The sequence below is a fragment of the Hypanus sabinus genome, chromosome 30 (genome assembly GCF_030144855.1).
Source record: "Hypanus sabinus isolate sHypSab1 chromosome 30, sHypSab1.hap1, whole genome shotgun sequence".
In the NCBI taxonomy this organism is placed as follows: domain Eukaryota; kingdom Metazoa; phylum Chordata; class Chondrichthyes; order Myliobatiformes; family Dasyatidae; genus Hypanus; species Hypanus sabinus.
Genome location: NC_082735.1, coordinates 19,372,111 through 19,395,192, shown reverse-complemented (window position 1 = coordinate 19,395,192; position 23,082 = coordinate 19,372,111). Strand labels below are relative to the sequence as shown.

Below are 23,082 nucleotides of genomic sequence, written 5' to 3'. Positions count from 1 at the left end.
CAGTGATAATCTTTAAAATCATTACCAAACTCAGCAGAAGTTATAATTTTAGCATTACCAAAAGCTACAAAATTCCACCATTAGTATATTTTTGAAATAATCATCTGCTTCTTACTGCTTACTAATATAAGAGTATTGGCGATGGATAATTCACTGCACTGTAAATGATGGGACATACCCACCTGGGGTTTGTTTTAAATTAACAGTAAATCCCCTGAACATAGATACATAGCAACCTGCTCTTTCATGGCTGTACATAAGTACCATCTTCCAACAACAGCTGAGGGGTGGACAAAATATCAGCAAGTGTAAATTCCGAAGGAATCATTCTTTATTATCTCAAATCCATTGCCCTCCTTTCAGCTACACAAAATTCCTTAAACTTGGTTGATGAAAGACCATCTTATCTCCTGTTTCTGTCATTTGATACCAAATTGAATCAATGGAAACACCCTTCCTGTATAAAAAAAACTAAATGTGGGAAAAAAAAACATTGTGATCCATCTTATCCAACAAATGCTGCATCAGTTGGCCTTTTCCAGTCCCAAACATGATATTAAAAGCTTCTTGGCAAAAATCACTGATATAATTAACAGCCATCTGGACACATTTATTCATTGAGTATAAGAATTATTTCCATGACCAACATTAGATACCTCTCCATTCTGAATAAACAACAGTGAATTTACATTGATCTCCAGATAAATACACAGCTGATTTAATTCCAGATTTTTACCTCGTATTTCTTCTTTGTAGTCCATATTTCCTGATGCTCTTCAGGCAAATTGTTAAGTAAAGAATATATTAAACTATTTATATTATAACTGGTTTCATTTCAGTGACAGAAGAAAAACTTAGAACTCTAAAAATAATACAGGGAGTTATGAATCGGGTTCTACAATTTTATGTAGTCCATAGTTAAAATGCAATGAATTCCATTATTATGTTCTTATTTATGAATTACTTAAATATTTCAAAAAGTATTTTCAGAAATTAAGCATAAGGTTACCAGTGGTTCCTATTTAGTCAAACATATTTGAATTTTAGTCATGATAGGTGAATGGTTTAGGCTAGCTATCTGTAAACATGACTACAGATGGGAGATAATCTCAATGACTTTTCCTAGAGTGAAACATCACAAAGGAAACAAAATTGTTGTTATTGGATGGAAAGAAAATTTGTATTGCTAAGCAGCAGCATAACTTCTATTAGTCGTTTGGCACTTATGAAGATCAACCTCCCCAGCATTTCAAACACCTCCAAATATTTACTTTACGTTTTGAATTATATCCTGGCACCATCCTCTGTAAACTCTAGGGAATTTTGTATGTGAAAATCTCAGGAGAACAGCAGTTTCTGAGATATTTAAACCATCCTGTTTGACAGCAACAATCATTCTACGGTCAAAATCACTTAGATCACATTTCTTCCCCTTTCTGATGTCTGGTCTGAACAACAGCTGAACTTCTTGACCATGTCTGCATACACTCTGATGCTACCACATAATTGGCTGATTAGACATTTCCATGAACGAGCAGGTATACCTATTAAAATGGCCACTGAGTGTATATACCCTGCCTAGCTTATTGTCATAAAAAAATACTGATTCACAGTGGATATTTCTTATATGCAGAAGCATTCCAAAAAGTAATCAAATGTTTATGTCAGCAGCAAATACCATCAAGAAAACTGGAAACCTCTCATTTGTGTAAAAGTTCCCAATTTCCTGAGATGATGTGAGAAAAATGCTGATAGTCGCATCTGGGACTGTGGGTCCATCTCGCAACCTTTGCCCTGAACAAATTAGGTTACATCCAAACTGTAAGGCACTGTATTTTTAAAATAATCAATTACAAATTAACTTCCCTTTTCCCTCAGCATTTACTGATTTTCCTTTCTAACCTCTGACTCTTCTTTATTAAGATGGTAGCTGTAATTGAGATCAAGAATGGGTCAATGCACTACACCAAAAATTAATATTCAACCATCGTAGAGTGACTTTCAAAGGATTTTTTCCCTCTAGGCTTGCTTGGAGACTACACATACAAACAACTGTTATTGAAAGTACTAACAGTACAAATATAGCAAGCTATCACAGTTATTGGTACTAAAGTTATCTGGCTCACAAAGAGGCTCATAAAGGGGAACATGGATCACATTCTAACAAAACATAAAGCTCAGAATTAGGAATAGTGTCCTGAAAATTCTGATCATTGCCTTCACAACAGACAAAATCAATTCAGAGAGCATGTTACTACAGTCAAAGGTGCTGATAAATCAACATATAGGAGGGAGAGTGAAAATATGGCTGATTGGTGTCACAACAAAAAAAAACTCTTACTCAGTGCCAGTAAAACAAAAGAGGTGATTATTGACCAGGAGGAGGAAAGCGGAGGTCCATGATGTCTCATCAGGGGATCAGAGCTGGAGAAGGTCCTCAACTGTATATCCCTTGGTGTTATCATTTCAGAGAACATGTCCTAGATCCAGCACATAAGTGCAATAACAAAGAAAACATGACAGTGCCTCTACTTCCTGAGAAGTTTGCAAAGATTTGGTGCAACATCTAAAACTTTGATAAGCTTCTATTGACATGTGGTGGAGAGTATATTGACTGGTTGCATCACGACCTGGTATGGAAACACTAATGCACTTGAACAGAAAATTCTACAGGAAGCAGTGGATATGGCCTAGTCCATCATGGATGACGCTCACACCACTATTGAGCACATCTACATGAAATGTTGTTGCAAAAATTCAGCATCCATCATCAGGGACCCCCATGAACCAGGTCATGTTCTCTTCTTGCTGATGCCATCAGGAAGAATGTACAGCCGCCTCAGGACACATGTGGCCAAGTTCAAGGACAGTTATTACCCCTCAACCACCAGGCTCTCGAACCACAGGAGATAACTTCACTCAACCTCACTTGCTCCACAACCTATAGATTCACTTCAAAGGACTCATCATCTCTTGTTTTTTTTTAATTTAATTAATGCTTTTTTATTATTATTTTTTCCTTTCTTTTGTATTTGCACATTGTTATCTTTTGCACACTGTTTGAACACCCTGTTGAGTGCAGTCATTAACATTTTTTATACTATTTCATGCATTTACTGTGATTGCCCACGAGAAAATGAATCTCGGGGTTGTAATTGTGACATACTTGCACTTGGATAATAAATTTACTTCTAAATACAGAGGAAATCCGACATATATTCACAACTGCTGGTATAACTATAACAGCATAATTCCCAGAGTTGCCCAAAACTACAGCAACAAAATATGCATATTTTTGGGATCTGAAGCAGAAAGGAATTTAGGAAAGTTTTTCACTTGCCACAGGGTGAATAATGGGAAGGATCAAGCTAAAGTTTAGCTGGCAGTTCAATGAGAAAACTATTGATTATTAACTTTTTTGTGGCAATAGTTTAGCTTATGTGCTGTGTGTGATATATATATTGAGGGTGCACTGTGGTCTTGAGGAACATTGTTTCATTTGGTTGTATATATGTACAGTCAGATGACAACAAACTTGGACTTGATTTATATGTCCTTCTGAGATCAGCATATCTTGGAAAACTGGAGACGAACCGGTGGTCAGATTCCAGTACACCTGATCTCCCACACCACCACTGGATTCTCTGAGTGTGGCATAGCGGAGAACGACGGAGGAGAGCACTCAGACATAATTAGAGATTTCAGCTGACTGGTTCACCAACATTGTTGGAAAGGGTTAACAAATGTAAATGGGTTATTTATCATTTTAACAGTGTTTAAGTTATTTTCTAACATTTCTAATTTAAAATAGATTTTCTAAAATTAGAATTAGAAAGCCAAAGTGTGTTATAAAACATCATTGATCAAGGACATTTATAAATCTCTGTGAAAGATTTTGACATAGAGTTACCAAAGGCCATCATGGCAATTCAGCATCTGATCCCAAACCCCACAGCTCACATTGCTACCTCCTTACCCTAGATCCACAAACATGTTTGTCCAGGTAGACCCATTGTTTCAGCTTGTTCCTGCCCCACTGATCTCATATCTGCATACCTTGACTGTTTTATCACCCCTCCCTTCCTAGTTCAGTCATTTTCTTACCTACTTCTGTGACACTTCTGTGACTCGCTCTAGATCTTTTCAATGATTTCAAGTTCCTTGGCCCCCATCATCTTATTTTTACTATAGATGTCCAGTCCCTATACACCTCCATACCCAGAAGGAAAAGCTCTCTGTTTCTTTCTGGATACCCTACCTAACCAGTTCCCTTCCACCACCAATCTCCTCTGAGTAGCAGTACTTGTCCTCACTCTAAACAATTTCCCTTTTGGCTCCTCCCACATCATTCAAACAAAAGGTGTAGCCATGGGCACTCGCATAGTCCCAGCTATGCCTGCCTTTTTCTTGGCTTCGTGGAACAGTACTTTTCAGTCCCGTACTTTTCATATGCTACATCAACGACTGCATTAGTGACTGATTCCTGCATCCATGCTGAACTCGTTGACTTCATTCACTTTGCCACCAACTTCCCCACTGCCCTCAAATTTACCTGGTCCATTTCTGACATCTCCCTCCTCTTTCTTGATCTCCCTCCCTCTATCTCCAGAGTCTGCTCTTATCCTATCCTTCTGCCATCCTCCTACCATGGATAGGTATGTGGATACCATGGACCCTAGTCCCCACCTATCACCCCCACCGGCCTCCATGTCCAGCACATAATTCTCTGAAACTTCCGCCATCCCCAACAGGAGGCCAGCACCAAGCACATCTTCCCTTCCCCCCCCCCCCAACTTTCTGTTTTCCGCAGGGATCGCTCCCTAGGCAACTCCATTGTCCATTTGTCCCTCCCCACTGATTTCCCTCCTGGTATTTACCCTTGCAAGTGGAACAAGTGCTACACCTGCCCCTACACCTCCTCCCTCACTACTTTCCAGAGCCCTAAACAGACCTTCCAGTTTAGGCGACACTTCACCTGTGAGTCTGTTGGGGTCGTATACTGTGTCCGGTGCTCCCAGTGTGGCCTCCTGTACATCAGTGAGACCCGATGTAGATTGGGAGACCGTTTCGTCAAGCAGCTGTACTCCATCTGCTAGAAAAGTGAGATCTTCCTGTGGACATCCATTTTAATTCCACTTCCCATTGCCATTCCGATATGTCTGCCTATGGCCTCCTCCACTGTTGAGATAAGGCCACACCTAGGTTGGAGGAACAGTACCTTATATTCCGTTTGGGGAACCTCCAAGCTGATGACATGAATATCGACTTCTCGAACTTCTGATAATGCCCCCCACCCACCCTTTCCTTCACCATTTCCCATTTCCTTTTCCCTCTCTCAACTTATCTCCTTGCCCACCTATCACCTCCCCTCTGGTGCTCCACCCCCCTTTTCTTTCTTCAATGGCCTTCAGGCTCTTTTACCAAACATCTTCCCAGCTCTTTACTTCATCCCTCCCACTTCAGGTTTCGCCTGTCACCTTGTATTTCTCTTTCTCCTCTCCCCATCTTTTAAATCTACTCCAGCTTTCCTTCCCCAGTTCTACCGAAGGGCTTCAGCCCAAAACATCGACTGCACTTTTTCCTATAGATGTTGCCTGGCCTGCTGAGTTCCTCCAACATGTTGTGTGTTGTTTGGATTTCCAGCATCTGCAGACTTTCTCTAGTTTGTTACCTGATGCCCATGGGATATTGGAGGAAACCTCCCTGACACTGAGAGTCAGTTCACTTGTCCCTCCACCTCTTACAATCACCTCCATCCACAGTAGATTAGTGCAAAGAAAAGAGCACAAGGCACGCTTGGGGAGTGGGCCAGATCCAAGTCAATCCAGCCAAATATCTGGTAAGTTATTATCAATTTTACAAAACCGAGACAGCACAGAGATTAAATGGTTATTCAACTACTTAGCAGAAGAATACTGTGTGGCAGAAAAGCAGTAAATGGATTTGTGATCATTAAAGAATAACTCATTCGTAACATTTGCTGATATTTTGTCCAGCCCTCAGCCATCATTTGAAGATGATGTCTATGTAAGCTGGCTATATGCAGTCCCAGCTATCCACACAAAGCTGCACATGGAATTGGAATGGGTTTCCCAGCATGATTGGGTTTGGGAAGAAGAGGAAAAATTTCTTACTCCTCTGCTGGACTTCATGCAAGATTCCAAAAAACAAAGTTGTGAAAACTGTCAAAATCTTCATAATATTTACATGTGGAAAACTGCTTTATAGATGTATTCTTTACAATTCCTATCGCAAATAAAACCGTGTTTGAGGAAATGGTTGGATTTTGCTAGATCAGATTGGGTTATCATCAGAGTTGTACCCTAAGTTTAAACAAGAAGTAGAACATTGTGCTCTCTGGTTGCGCACTTCAGGAGGTTAAAGGAAGTCAAGTGGGTATAATGCCTTCATATATTCATTACACTGAAGGGAGAATTTAGCCCCTTTCCATACTCTGGTTGTTCCCCTCAGATTTCAACACCATTATGCCCAGGTAACAGTGCCATAAAATATGCTTCTTGGCCTCCACCCATTCTATGAATAGAATAAAAAAAAAGTATGGTAGAGGAAAGTAGAGAAAACGCAACCCATGCATAAAGAGCCTTCTTGCTGCAGATGAATTCCAATGCATCGTCATTTTTTGAAGGTTTACAAAATAAAGCAAATTGATGCCTATTTTCTTTTTCATGAAAGAAGCAGAGAAGGTGATTTTTCTACTGGTTCGTGCTGTGTCAAGTTTATCACACTAAGTACACTAAACATCAAAATTAACAAACAGTGCATGAGCAAAATAAAACAGAAACTGAAATTTGTTTTGTATCTGTGTATTTGCTTCGACTGTCAGTGTGGCTGTCACTGTGTGACTAATATGGCACTCCAAATCAGAATGTGATTCCGGTTGAATATCACCGGCATATGTTGTGAAATCTGTTGTTTTGCAGCAGCAGTGTAATGGAATTCATAGTAATATAATTTTACAGTGTTAAGCTGTTCCCGAAATGTTGACTGTATACCTTCAGGCTCTTGTACCCCCTCCCTGATGGTAGCAATCAGAGAGGGTATGTCCTGGGTGATGGGGGTCCTTAATGATGGATGCTGCCTTTTTGATGCATTAATCTTTTGAAGGTGTTCAGCATACCAGGGATGCCAGTGCTCATAAATGACTGAATTTACAAATTTCTGCAGATTTTTCTGATCCTGTGCAGTGCCCCCCCCCCCATACTAGATGGTGGTGCAACCAATTAGAATGCATTTGTAGAAATTTGTGAGTGTCTTTGGTTACATACCAAATCTCATAAAACTCCTAATGAAATATTGCCACTGTCATGCCTTCTTTTACCTATGACCAACCTCTCAAAGCACTTTGTCACAGTAGATATGAATTCCACTGGGCAAGAGTTATTGAGGCAACTCACCCTGCTCTTCTTTCACACCAGTGTGATTGCTGTCCTTTTGAATATGTGGGCCCAGAACAGATCCTCAGAGATGGTGACACCCAGAAACCTGAAACTGCTCACCCTTTCCACTTCTCATCCCTCAATGTTCCTTCGACATACCCTTCCTAAAGTTCACAATAAATACCCTGGTCTTACTGACACTGGGTGCTGCAACACCACTCAACAAGCTGATCTGTCTTGCTTCTGTCTGCCTCCTCATCACCATCTGAAATTCTGCCGGCACTAGTTGCATCATTGGCAAACTGCTGTGTCTAGCTATACAGCCGTAGGTGTAGAGACAGTAGAGCAGAGGGTTATTTCTTGAGGTACGCCAGTGTTAACCATCAACAAGGAGGGGACGTTAATTTCAATTCACACAGACTGGTCTATCAGTGAGGAAGTGAAGGACCCCATTGCAGCGAGTGTAGAGGCCCAGGTTTTGGAGCTTTCTGACTAGAAGTGAGTGTATATTGCAATAAATACTGAGCTGTAGCCAATAAACTGCAGCTGACATGAGTAATTCTATTGTCCAGATGATCCAATGCCAAGTGAAGAGCCAGCGAGACTGCATCTGCTGAAGACTAATTGTGGTGATCGGCAAACTGCAGTAAGTCCAAGTTGTTTCTACTCTTGACCAACCTCTCAAAACATTTCATCACAGTAGATATGAATTCCACTGAGCAACAGTCATTGAGGCAGCTCACCCTGCTCTTCTTTGGCACTAGTATGATTTTTGCCCTTTTGAAGCAGAAGGAAACCTCCGACTGTAGCAATGAGAGATGGCGAGATATCCTTGAACACTCTCACCTTTTGGTTGGCACAGGCTTTCAGAGCGTGATCAGGTGCACCATCAGGACCTGATGCCTTCCGAGGGTTCACCCTCTTGAAAGGTTTTCTGATGCCCCACTTGAGACAGAGATCACAGGATCACCGTACGTAGTAGGGATGCTGTAGTTTTATTCTCCATTTCAAAATGTGCAGAAAAGATGTTGAACTCATCTGGGAATGAAGTATCACTGCCATTCCTGATGTTCAGTTTCACTTTCTAGGAAGAAATAGCTTGCAAGCCCTGCCAGAGCTGACATGCATCCAATTCCATCTCAAATCTCAATTGGAATTGTTATTTCACTTTTAAGATAGCTTTCTGTAGATCATACCTGGACTTCTTGGGTACTGCAGTTCTGAATCAGCAGCCTTGAATGGAACAGGCCCGGCCCTTAGCAGACTACACATCTCCTGGTTCTTCCATGACTTGATTTGGGCATGTCCGGTATACTCAAAGGCATACACTCATCCATACAAGCCCTGAAGAAGTCGGCAGCAAGTGTAACGTACTTATTCAGACTCAATGATGAACTCCAGAATATTGTCCAGCAGTCTACCGACACAAAACAGTCCTGTAAGTGCACCGCCACCTCCCTTGATCATAGCATCTTGGTCCACACCACTGGTGCTGCAGTCTTTAGTTTGAACCTACACACTGGGAGCAGAAGTACTGGCATGTGATTGGACTTTCCAAAGAGTGGGATGGCACAGATTCTTGATGGTGGTAAACAGTGATCATGTGTGTGTTGTCTCTTCTGGTTCCACAGGTAATATGATTGTTCAGAGACTTCTTCAAGTTGACCTGGTTGAAATCTAACACAATGATAGGGAAGGCAGTGGGGTGCAGCAAAGTTTTCTGCCTGCTGATTATGTTGCTCAGAGACTGCCTGACGTTGGCCTGAGGTGGAATGCATAGCACGATCACAATGGTGGAAAACTCCCTCAGCAGATAAAATAGACATTATTTGGTCACTCAATAGTCTAGGTTGAGTGAGCAGGACTGAGAGAGAACTGCACCACGATGAGGTAATCACAAAGCACACTCCTCCTCTTTAGCCTTTAAAAGACCGAACTGCCCTGTCTTTGTGAAGAATGGTGAAGTCACTGAGCATCTGAAATGGTTAGTGCAAGCCATGTTTCCATGAAGCAAAGTAAACAGCAGTCCCTGATATTCCTCTGGTACTATGTTTTACTCTAAGGTTTTCAATTTTACTTTCAGCAAAAAACTGAAATTTTCCTGGAATCATACTTACGTTTACCTTTATATTTTGCCACACAACACTTACTAAATTAATATTAGCAATGTATCTGATACAAAAAAATTACAAGTTAAGAGCCATCTAATCAATCTAATCAGATACATTCAGCTGTAACACAACCACTAACTGAGCTCCTCTGTCCAAGTAATTATACAATATCTTGTGATCAGTAAATATTGACACCAAAACAATTCTAAACCAATTCATCAGCTAACAGAAGCCATTTCTCTAAAATTACAATAACAAGCTGGTGTTCCCTACAATTTCACTTGGATCCAATTGCACGACATTGTTCTGGTTTGTTAAGTCATTGTTAGGGTCAAAAGATTCTATTGTAATTATATTCAGAGGGCAGTCTGAGTTCAGAACACCAGGTCAACTACAGAGAAATGAAAATCATATTTTCATGAAATTGGAATATTTCAGCAATTGAGATTTTACACAGCTGGTATAAAGCTCGAGACAGCTGATGAAATATAAATCACCTAAAGCTAGGCATGACTTTTTACAGCCAGTCATCTCCGTTCAAGTGAGCTGCAATGCAGTTTCTAATCTTGGTCTAATCTGACACAGGTTTTGTGGTAGATTTTAGATGAAGAAACCATTGTCGATTTGCACTTTTTGACCAGATCCACAGCTGGATCTGGCAATGGAGCATGGTCAAGAAAATTCTGCTGAAAAACCTCTAAATTATGACCTTCAGTTATCATGCACGTCTATAAAATCCAGAATATGGAGGCTCACCTCTAGTCACCTGCAGGTCCGCCCTCCTTGGCAGCAGCAGTGTTTATCCTTGTTGTCTGGATACCTTGTGGAATGTGCTTTAAGGGCTGTTGCACAGGAAATTATCAACAGCTTCTCTGAATTTAAGCTCTCACTTAATAAATGCATGGACAGTGCTTTAATCCTAATCTTTGGGTGCAATACTGTACACACTTGTGATACATTTGATTCTGTCCAGCTTTTCAGCTTGGGACTCATAATAAATGCAGCAGCCTTTCAGCACATTATATAAATATCCAGTTTCTTGGCAATGGTGTGCAGCTCAACCATAAAAACTTGCATATAATTTTAAAAAATAAATACTGTAGAGGAAAACAAGGTGAGATGTTAGCATTTTGCAAAACACATTTATTGGAGTAAGAGAGGGCTAAAGAACTCAGAAATTTCATTAACGAGATTGCTCGGTGAGCAAGATCAAAGGATGTAACCAAGTCAAAATCAATGACTTCAGGAGAAATTGCTGATGTGCATACAGTATCTCTGGAATACTTTAAGCCGCCACATTAAGAATATTTTACTCATGGAATCATAGAGTCATAGAGAAGTACAGCACAGAAACAGGCCCATCCAATCCATGATGAAAGCATTTAAATTGCCTCCTCCCATTAACCTCCACTGGGAACATAGCCCTCCATACCTTTACAAACCATGTACCTATCTAAACTTCGCTTAAATGTTGAAATCGAGCTCGCATGCACCACTTCTGCTGGCAGCTCATTCCGTGCTCTCATGACCCTCTGAAGGTTTCCCCTTATGTTCTGGTTAAACTTTCCACCTTACACCCTTTACCCATGACCTCTGGCTGCAGTCCCACCCAACCTCTGTGTAGTCCTATTCAACTCAGCCTGAGCTTCTGTCCTGCTCAATTTTGAGGTTGGGTTGATGTTTGGGGCGGCATGGCAGCGTAGCAGTCAGAGAACACTTTACAGCACCAGCGATCGAGGTACAACTCACTCCTATAAGTAGATTGTACGTTCTTTCTGTGTCTTTGGGGGTTTCTTTCAGGTGTTTTCATTTCTTCCTACATTTCCAAAGATGTATGATGTAGGGTTAGTAAATTGTAGGCATGGTACGTTGGCACTGGAAGCATGCAACACCTGTGGATTGCTTCCAGCACATCCTTAGACTGAGTTTCTCATTCACGAAAACAATGCACTTCACTGTACATTTTGATGTATATGTGACAAGTAAAGCTAAACTTTAGAAGTTTGTATGGCTTGGAAGTTGGGCATTACTTATACTATTTATGATTGTTGGTTCAACCCCCCCCCCCCCAACACAAAGATTCAAGCTACTCAAGACCATCCCAAATACCCTATCTTCACTTTGAGCGGCCTTTGGCTAGAGGCTAAAAGTAAATAAGAAAGTTGCATCTTTACATGGATGTTTAGAACAATACTTATGATGTTACCACCACCTGCTTGGCAATCTCTTCCCATATCAGTGCTTGAAATGGACTGGCTGATTTGGGAATTCATAGTGGGCATTTAGGCACCATGGCCTTCCCCATAGCGCTAACTGAATGTAACTAGGGCCACAATACTTGGAATGTTGGCAACAATGCAAAGTTCTACATTGATTTGTTCTCCCTTGTGGTGGATTTTGCAAAAAGAATGATGGAGGTTTCTTTCAAAGCTCCTTCTGCTCCATCTGTAGAAGTGTCAGCTGTTCCATCACCAGACTCATCAGTCAATGCATAAATTACAAACTAGAGTGGAACAGGGTCATCCTGTATCTCAAGGAACTAACAAAGAAGGTGACTTCCATTCCTTGCAATTTAAATTGCAACATGACCATGAACAAGACTATCAGGACTCACACCACCAGGTTCAAGAACAGTTACTCAGCCACTCAAGCATCAGGCTCCTAAATAAAAAACAATAACTACACTCATTTGCACCATCATTGAAATGTTCCCATAACCAATTATCCTACTTTAAGGACTTTATCGTTATTATTTCATGTTCTTGTTATTTATTGCCATATATTTATATTGGCATTTGCACATTTTGTCATCTTCTGCCCTCTGGTTCATCTTTCATTGATCCTGTTGTAGTTACTACTCTATAGATTTGCTGAGTATGTCAACAAGAAACAAGAAAATGAATCTCTGGGCTGTATATGGTGACATATATGTACTTTGACATAAAAATTTACCTTGAACACTTCACCTTGTTGATAAATGAATCAGACAAGTGTGAGTGAAAAGTTCATACACAATTAAACAGAGAAATCAGGCTGTTGCTGACAACATTGCCCTTCAAAAGTTACATTGCACTGGGAGGAGTCAAGCAATAGCACACTTAGTAGCTAGCTGATAAAGTGATAATTGCTAAAGTCTCAAAAACATAACATAAAATTACGTCAATTTTACCACTATGAATATTTTAAAACATGTTAAGTTTTAATTACTAGAGAAAATATACACACTTGTATTTGGTGAACGTAATTTTACAAAGCTATATGCTCCTCCAGACTTTAATTATTGTTAGAAATAGTAAAATTTAATATCAAATGTTAAAACACTTGTCTATTTGAATCGTTCTTTGTTATTATTGTGCATTTTAATACAGGATTTGATGTTAAATTGTGTGTTCTTTCACATTCTGGTCCTGAATAGCTTGTGAAGGATTCTTCAGCAAGATTTGTTCAGGAGAAAAGCAGGTATATGCCTTGTTCATACATTCAGTCTGGTCTTCTAATTACTTCCTGTACCAGAGTTGGTTACATCAGTGGGTAAATGCAAACATAGTGAACAAACAGTACCATTTATTTATTTATTTACTAGTGGTTACAAAGTCCTGCCAGTGTGGTTGAAAATATTCTGCAAGTACCTCAAGCTTAGCAACAAAGATGTAAGCAAATCAAAAATCAGTATTTAATTAACTGTCAACTAAACCGCACTTTGAACTAATAAGATCAAATGACTTTTACTTTGATGTTCAAGCTTACATGATCTTTCATGGATTGTTTATGCGGGCAGGTGGAGAATATTGATTTTTTATATTTCCCATTCGAAATAGACACAGAGCATTGGAACAGACATCTTTGAAAAGAATAATTCTACAAAACACAAACTAAGCTTTCTTTGCCTCTGTAAATGATCTCTATTTTATTTGTCTTTGAAATACTTATGGCTCTAGAAAGTTAGTGTCTTAAATCAACTTTTTTAATACTATTCAAAAACAGCCAATAAAATAAAGTTTCAAACACAAGAAAGTTTGCAGATACTGAAAATCTAAACCAACACACACTAAATGCTGGAGGAACTGAGCAGGTCAGGCAGTATCTATGGAAAAGAGTGAATGGTCGACGTTGTGGACTAAGACCCTGCTTTGGGACTGAGAGGGAAGGGGGCGAGATGCCTGAATTAAAAAGTGGAGGAGGAAGAGGTTGGCTGGAAGTTGATCAGTGAAGACAGGTGGGTGTGATAGACCAGGGGCTGAAGAAGGAATCTGAGAGGAGAGAAGAGTGGACAATAGAAGAAGGGGAAGCAGAGGACCCAGGGAGAAGTAATAAGCAAGTGAGAAGAAGTAAAAGGGCAGAGTGGGGGGGGTCAGAAAAAGAAAGTTTGTATCCACTTAACAACAGTGGGCTTTATTTAATATTCTTGTAGTTAACAATAATTTAGTCCCATGGTGTTACTTATATTAATGCTGCCAATCACTGGCAACTCTCTGCCACTTTTTTATTCATTGAGTATCAGACTGATGGCGATATAAGTGTTGAAAAACTTTGTATATTGGAAGGAGCAGAAGACAATCAGGCTCCTCAAACTTTCCCTACCCCTCAATAGGATCAAGGCTGACCTCCTCCAGACGCTACCTCATTATCTGTGTGGTTCCCCTTAGCCCTTAGATCTTTCAAGTACTTATCTCCTTTCTGCACATCAAAACCAAACAAAAATAGAACAGGCATATCAACCCCAAATCTCCCTCCCCCCCCCCCCACACACACACAAAAAAAAAAGAGAAAGATCGGGTGAAAAACACAGAATATAAAAAAAACTATAAGACTCAGAATCTTTAAAAGCAACATCCTAAGGGTGCTACTTCATGGAAGTGAATGTTGGAAGATGATGAAAGACATCTGCAAGAAACTTGACACGTTCCAGACAAAATGTCTACGATGTATCAAGAAGATCTTCTGGCCTGAGAAAATCAGAAACCAAGACTTGCTTACATCTTGCAATCTCAATTTGTGTGAAAAGAAGACGGTGGAGATGGTTGGGTCATGAAATGAGAATGACAAATGATCAACCAGCAAAAGTAGCACTGAGGTGGACCTCACAGGGAAAGCAAAGTAGGGTCAGGTCCAAAATGATGTGGCAAAGATCTGTGGAAGCAGAAATGAAAGAAGTTGGCATGAACTGGGTAACGGCGAGCGGCAGAGTGCAAGACCGACAGAAATGGAAGACCCTTGTGGAAGCCCCGTGTGCCAACAGGACAATAGACTCTTAGCTAATTTCACAACATTGCACTTCCTCACTTTGAAACATAATTCCCAGGAATGCATCTAATTATGCTATCCTATTGAATTAGTCAGTTAGTTGCTGCCTGTTACACTGCTGGCACTTAGGGCAGCTTTTTATGCTGTTTCCATAACAATTTTTTTTGACCAGTCAGTGTTGCTGCCCTGAGCTGAACCCCCGAAACTGGAGAACTGGTGGACCACTCATCATCTGGTCTCTACCTTTTGATCTGTTTAACATGGGTGACCCTACCAAGAGTCAAAGCACAAGGCCCTGACTCCGGCCAACATAGCTCTTTGAGTCAATGAGGCATGCAAGCCTTTAAGCCCTATGACAAGATTGTGGTCTTCTTGGAGGCTTGCTACAATAGACACAAGAAACAGGAACAGGAGCAGACCATCTTCTCCGCCATTCAGGGTTGACCTGCATGGGCTCTGTTCTATCTACCTGCTTTTTCCACAGAACCCTTAATTCCCCTGCAATGTAAAAATCTATCTGTTGCAAAATCACAATGGATGTACAAGGGGCTGCAGATATTGGAATCTGGAGAAACAAGTACTCTGTTAGAGAAATTCAGCAGGTTGAGCAGCATTTGTGGGAAGAATGGAATTATTAGCATTTCAGGTTGAAATAAATTGCTCCAGGACCTCCAACAGATTGTTGCTTCACATTCTCATTGCAATATGTTGTTCTGCCTATTTTCGTATCATCAGCAAACTTAGACGCCATACATATTTTGATGTCTTCCAGGTCATTAATGCGAATAAGGAACATTTACAGACCAAGAGCCTGTCAATGTGCAACATTATGAAATTAACTAAGAGTAATCAAAGCCGGACTATAATCTAAATGGTCAGATTTCAGATATCAGTCTTAGAGTTTTTTTATATTCTGTGTTTTTGCCCAATCTTTTTCTTTTTTCGTGTGTGAGGGTGGGAGATTTGGGGACAATATGCCTGTTCCATTTTTGTTTGTTTTTTTATTTGTGCAGGGAGGGAAGAATTTCAGAGTTGTATGCTTCAGTAACAAATGAACCTTTGACTGTAAATGAGTGCTATACAGAGGGGTCCAGGTGTCCTTACTCCAAATTTTATCTGCTTATTTCCTTCCACAAATACTATCTGACCCATTGAGTTCCTCCACCAGTTTGTTTTTTTTTTGCCTAATTTAAGACGGCAACTATGGTCTTCATTGTGAAAGTGCTAGAGTTCAAGATGAGGGAGGTTTTGTTACAATTATACAGAATGATGGCAAAGCTACATCAGGCATACAGTGCTGAGTTTTGATGCCCTCATATTCAAAAAATGGATAGGCTGGTATTGGAGGAAGTCCAAAGGAGATTCGCTAGGCTAATTCCAGAGAATGGAAGATGCCTTACCTCGAGAGGCTGGATAGTTTGGGCCTCTGCTCTTTGGAGTTCAGAAAAATGAGGGATAAACCTAGGGGCCTTAACAAGATAGATATTGAGATGTTTACATTAGTAGGTAATTCCTTAACAAGGGATAGAGCTGCAAAATAAAGGGGCAGTCATCTTCTCATAGAGTATAGTGAATCTTGGGAATTTTCTTCCCTGATGGTGGTGGATGCCAAATCATTATATATACTTCAGGTGGATTTAGCTAAATATTTGAAAGTTTGACGAATTGAGGGTGATGGGGAAACAGCACAGAAGAGGAGGTGATCAGGTAATCTGCAATGATCATACTGAATGCAAGACAGGTTTGAAGGGCTCATGGTCTTCTCCTGCTCCTTGGTTCTTATGTTCCATATTCTCTGCGAGAAGTTGTTACTCTGAATATCAGTTTTAAATGACAATCCTCAAATCTCCTAACTGGGATCCCCTCATTTAATATTCTCCGACAGGTGGAAAAATCAGAAAAAATACATTAATTTATCCTGTCAATCACAACCCAATAATCTTGCTTGTTTCAATAAGATCACCTCTTATTCTTCTAAACATCGAAGAATGTTTTCTCCACTACTCATGATAAAACAACTCTTTCGTTCCCAGGAATTAACCTCATCATTCTCTCCTGCTTCCAATCTTATTATACCCTTTCATAGATAGAAGAATAAAGTCATAATACTTTATCAGCAAATTCAATATATCATTGATTTGTTCTTGCATTCCAAAAAGATGTATTTATTTCCTTTGCTATACTTGTAAGTTCAAAATCTTAATGTATGAGCTGATGATTGTTCTGAGTTCACTATGTGGAATGCTGCCTGCTTATCCATCTTCTTAACATCAGCAGGCATTATATTGCCCAAAATTGACTTATTCACACACCTCAAGATTAGATTGAAGACTTGTTTAATTATCAGTACCAGCATACACTTTTATTACTGAATTGCCATCAGCTCGATATCCAAGATTGATTTTATTCTGACCTTCAGTTCCACAAAATTCGGCTGATCAAACTCATCCACTCCTTACCATTATAAGATGTATGTAGTCACCATGAAGTCCTTTGTTGGTGTCTATGTGATACGCAAGCCATGGGCAATACGATAAGGAAGGCAAGCTGATGCCCACATGGCAAGCACCCCTCTCCATGCAGATGATTAATCCAAGGGGACGGCAGAGACCAATATCGTTTGATACCAGTGTCATTGCAAGAGGGGCCGGTCAGCATCGAACTCGACGTTGGCCTACCTTCAGGAGCCCATCTGGATTTTTTCTTAGGGTTTACTCCTGATGCCTTCCCCATAAGTGGGTATAGTCAAAAGGCAGCAGAAGTTTGAGATCAGAGTTTTCCTTCTAGATGAGCTGCCAACCACAGCTGACAAGCCCCATCTACCCTAGCAAGTGGCTTCAACGCGCCAGTAGCCCGCCTTTGCCCCTGCCAGCAGAAATGGTTCTGCCAGGCTTGTAGCTAAGCCACATGTGAAATTCAGCTGCTGGACTTTGTTGTCAGAGTCTGTTTGAGATACACACCATTTGGGAGCATTTAAAAGGTATCCTCACTATACCCCCCAGCCATGACAAACTTAAGGAACCAAGTTGTCATCATATACCATAGTGAGACCTTGTATCTATTTACAACAAAGACAAAATGAAATCACTTTGATGGTGTATACTCAACATTAAAGTACTATGTTTAACTGGTATTACAAATGATAATCCCAACTTCCCTCATGAATCTAATGAAATTACATTTTCATGGTTTGTAGCTGTGAATACTGCAATTACATTCTAATCAAAAATGCATTTATATCCTCCAAAATGATTAACTGAAATACTTTTTTTTTACTGCCATTGCCATTCCAGTAATAGTTATTTCCATTGAAATTCCACTTAATTGGTCAATTTGTTATGGACTGAAATTGACAGCATGATAATTTTATACCATGCTATTTTCTAATCTTTTTTAATGTCTATGTTGACAGCATTAAATGTAAAAAAATACTAAGACTGTAACCACACTATTTATAAAAATACTAACAAGTAATTTGGTCAACCTTCGGTAATTTTTAATGCATTACTTGTTGGCCATATCGCCTCTTATTTGAAAACTGCCAGCTAGTTTTTTTCAGAACCTTGTTAGTTTTGGTGTACCAACTTCAAGGTTAATCTGTGTGTCGTATGTCTTGGCTAAAGCACAATTATGTCTCGGGGAAATGTTAAAATATCAGGCTGATTCACAGGTTACCTCTTATGGGACTGATCAATGTACCTTATGTTTTCTTGTGAGAGATTTTCAAGGGTCTAAAGTGAGGGAGTAAGTGTGTGATATGACATGTTATGACCCAAAGACTTGGAAACACAAAGACACTTGCAGGATGCTGACACAGATATTAGTCATAAAAATAGAACATGGCTTCTCACCAATTCAATTTCTCAATTCATACTCTCATTTCCAAATCACTACTTGGCCTTGCTCTTTCCCATCCCCAAGCCTGTAACCATCTAGTTCTCATAACTTTGCCATTTACTCCCTTGCCCTGTTCCTGAGACATCAATCACCCTGTTTCTCTCAGAATTTCAAACTTTTCTTAAAAATCCACCAGTTTCACCTGTCCTGACATATTCTTTGCTGTGAGCTATTGGAATACAAGAGAAGGGTCTTTAAACAAATTCTATAGTAACAGCTTTGTTGTCATGTTATCATTATACAATGGTGAAGTTTTCTGAAGATGAAATTACACCAAGATCAATATTTTATACATAACAGAATTAATGGCACGGGCTCCCAATGTATTTTAAATCAATTTAGCATTCTGTGTGTCTATAAAATGCTCTTTGCTGTCAACTTTCTCTTTACACAACCTGAGAGACAAGGACAAATAAAAACACATTGTAAGATACCATTAACCTTCTGGTAGTCTTTGATTCTTACAAAAAAGGGCTGTATTACAGAACACACATTGAGTATTCAATGTGTTTTCTTGCACAAAAAATAATAATTCAGTTGTTTTTCAGGAAATGGAAAGGAATTGTTGATGTTTGTGGTCAGAACCCTGCATTGGGACTCAGGAAATTATATTTCCTTAAAAAGTAAGTGTTTAAATACAGTACAAAGGGAGAAAGACTTACAGATACAGACAAAGAGGTAGTTAAATCTTGAGGGAAACTATTAAAGAAAAAATAAAAATAACCTGAGATTGATTTCAAGAAGGACAACACTGTGAAGGAGAGAAGTTATTAGGCTTACGTGAAGTTTTGAGTGGACCACACATTCAAAGGGTATGGAGATAATGGTAAAGTTGCAAGTAAAATTTAATAGGACAAATTAAATGTTAAAAAAGGATGTTTCTTTTTACAATAATATTTTAGGATGTAGAAGACAGAAATAATTTTAATGTTGGTCCATCAACTATTCAATGAAAATTACTTAAGGACTTATGAATCAAAATAATGGAAATACAATGAAAATAAGGGATAATTCCTTTGAGTCCAATGAATTCGAATGAGGAACTTGCTTAACCCTACAGTAGGTCTACATTTTAGAGGGCTTGTTAGGCAGATTAATAGCTCAGAAAGTTTATGTATAACTGAAAAGCTGAGGAAATACAATGATCATGTTATCTCCGTTGATCAGTATTATCCAGTAAGCTAACCCCATGCCATTAAATAAATATAGTGATGGACATGTTGACTCAATGCTCTTGTTTGCTTAACACAACAATGCATACTTTAAAACTTTAAAACATTTTCTTGCATTTTTTGATAAAAATGTTACTTTGTAGGTTACTGTTAATACATTAACCACTAAAATACCATAAAAACACAGTTAAGGTAACATGTTGTTTTTATTGTTAGCTTAACAATGTACCACTCCACATCAGTCTCCCAGTGTATGGACAAAGAATAAGGCAGCAAAAGGCCTCTTGCAATACAAGCTCTTCTCCTACTTGTGGACACTCAAACCATTAAAAAAAAAATCATTTGGGACCTGTCAAATATTAAAAATCATGCTAAACAGAATTAAGTTTAATGACTAAATATGAAATCTAAAGGAATACACAGATACATAGTTAAAGTTTAATGAAATTATATAAAGTATCCATCCTGAGAGGTGAAAAATCTACAGAAGTTCATATTACGTAATCAAAGTAGATAGAGTAGAAATCTCAGAGCCAATTAGGACCGTGATCTCACTGAGTAAAGCCTGGATGACATTTCCCATTTGGGAATTGCCTGGATGTGGGAAAAATCAATATCAGATCTCAACAGAAGGGTTACCTCTATGTTGACCAAGTTTCCTTCAAAAAAAGATCAGTGCATTTTGCTTAATTGCAACTGGTACCCAGTCCTCTAATAATTTTGTTTCTTCTTCATGCATACCCGACGAGTTGTTAATTAAGATAATTTAACAGACCATAGAATCTGACGCTTCTGCCATTAACTCAGGTCACTAAACACATATTCTGGGATAGAACACAGCAGTAATCATAAAACTTGGCATCTTAATCCTCCACATTTGCCAGTAGTCTCAAGATATGTATGATTTGCATGTCCATTTATGATACAATTTTCACTGCATATAATTAGTATGTACTTCAAATGATCTATAATAGGATTTTTCATGTAATGAAGACTTTAAAAATATTCAAATAAGCAAAAATAAAAGCTCATATTGTGGCTTCTGTTCTCTATAGTGTGGCAAAAGTATGCTTAAGCATTGAATGTTGCTGGTAGAAGAGTCCGTCCGGTTCTGTATGGGAGGTACTGTGCTGCAGCATTAAATCCATTAGGAGCTAAGGCCAAAGGGTTGACATTGTTCAAAGATATTTCCTTTATGTACTTCATTTCACTGATGAATTCTTGACTGAAATCGGGCATTATGGAATGTTGTGTTTGTGAATTGGGTTATTGGTGTGTGGAAGTGTCAATTTAAGATTGTCCATCAGAGTTGATGGTGGAGAGCAAGGTCACATGTTGGTGGGTTCAGCAAGGTTATAGAACCCCAGAGGGAGGCTATCATAAAAAGGGCAAAGAATGTCTCCAACTGGGGGTTTAATGAGTGGCCTGAGGTATCCGTGGAAGGTACATGTTAGACAGACCCGAATTGTATGGCATTGATGTCATTTTATACATCAAGGCTCCTGTGGATTAGCCTGGAGGTGCCTAGAAGATAACTTGTAATAGTCTACAATTTCAATTGAAGCTAAATAAGTAACCCATAAAAGCATGGTGCTGACTGATTCTCTCTGATCACTACTTTCTTTGAATTTCCTGCCCCATTTCCATGCTCAAAGTTAGCCTTTAAATACGACACTTGATGTGTCCCATTGAACATCACTGTAGTTAATTTATAAATAATTTATCTGGAGACTAATTCTGAACAGAAAATTCAAAGAAAATAATGACTAGTCAGGATCATGTAGAGCCATGCTCTTGTAAGTTATACTTTCAATTTCGAAGATAAAAGAATCATAAATTGAAATTATTGAAATTGCGAAATCTGCAATTTTTAAGTTTTGTTCTGGGCTCCTCCATGCTAATATACATGGATTACCACCTTCTTCACTTTGGTATCACACACAGAATCTTAAAACCCAAGGTCACATTCATTTCTCATTCATTGGATTTATGCACTTTTCTCTTCTCCAGCACTATTGATCTCAGATCTGGAAATAAACATCTTTATTTGACCATTCAAATCTTATTTTAACACCTCAGTTCAGCTGAACAACTCCCTTGCTTCTTCTTTCACTTTGAATCCTAAAGGTAATTCTGGTCTACCTGCAACAGCATCACACATAGTATCTACATTATCTGCATATACCACAACAAACTTTGATCAAATGACTTATTTCTGTCAATCAACAGTGAAGTTCTTTCATTATTCTGAAATGACACTATACATTTCAGAAGACAAGGGTGGTTATTTTCCTTAACTGTTATCATAACTTCCATTCAGCAACATTACATTAGAGACCATTACTATGGACTTGCCTCCAAATGAAGTTTTTTGCACTAATATGTTATTTTTCAGTTTTCTTAACTTCACTGTCTTGTGTGTCTATGTAAATTGTGTATATTTGTGTTTTGTCTGAACCTATGTGCTTGTGTTGCTGCTGCATACACTGTACTTGTACTTCACCATGTTTGTCCACAGGGCAATAAATTCAACTTGACATTGTCTTAACCACCTTGAAGTAGAGAGTATGTCTTACAAGTGAAGGTTGAGTGAGCTTGGGTTTTTCCTATTTGGAACCAAGAAAGATGATGAGCAACTTGATAGAAGTGTATAAAATAGTAAGCAGAGATAGAGTGGATAGTCAGTGCCTTTTTCCCCAGAGTTGAAATGGCTGAAACAAGGGACACAATTTTAGGGTGAGTGGAGAAAAGTATAGGTGGGTATCAGAGGTAAGTTTTATCCCCCACTGAGGGGGATGAGTGCATGGAGCTGGTGCCAGAGGCAGATACATTAGGGAGTATTGTCTCAGAAGGTAGTAGAGGCCAATTCTCTGGATGCTTTCAAGAAAGAGTTAGATAGAGCTCTTAAAGGTAACGGAGTCAAGGGATACGGAGAGAAGGCAGGAACGGGTTACTGATTGTGGATGATCAGCCATGATCACATTTTAATGGCGGTGCTGGCTGAATGGCCTACTCCTGCACCTATTGTCTATTAGATATTTAAGAGAATTGTAGGCATGTGGAGGTAAGAAAAATGGAGAGCTATATACACCAGAATTATGTAAATTACCTAGTAGCAGGTTAAATGGTTTTCACAATATTGTGGGTTGAAGGGCCTGTACCATGCTATCCTTCTGAAATTTCAGGGTGAACTCAGTCATACTATAATCACTAATCAATAATCACTATCAAACCAATGCGGTACATGCTATGCTGTCTGTT

General features: G+C 39.1%; 1 protein-coding gene across 1 annotated transcript in view; it reads right to left on the bottom strand.

Moving 5' to 3' along the window:
* LOC132383327 (CUB and sushi domain-containing protein 2-like) overlaps positions 1-23,082 on the bottom strand; it is a 637,190-nt gene that overhangs the window by 561,412 nt on the left and 52,696 nt on the right. The gene's annotated exons all lie outside the window — the stretch shown is intronic.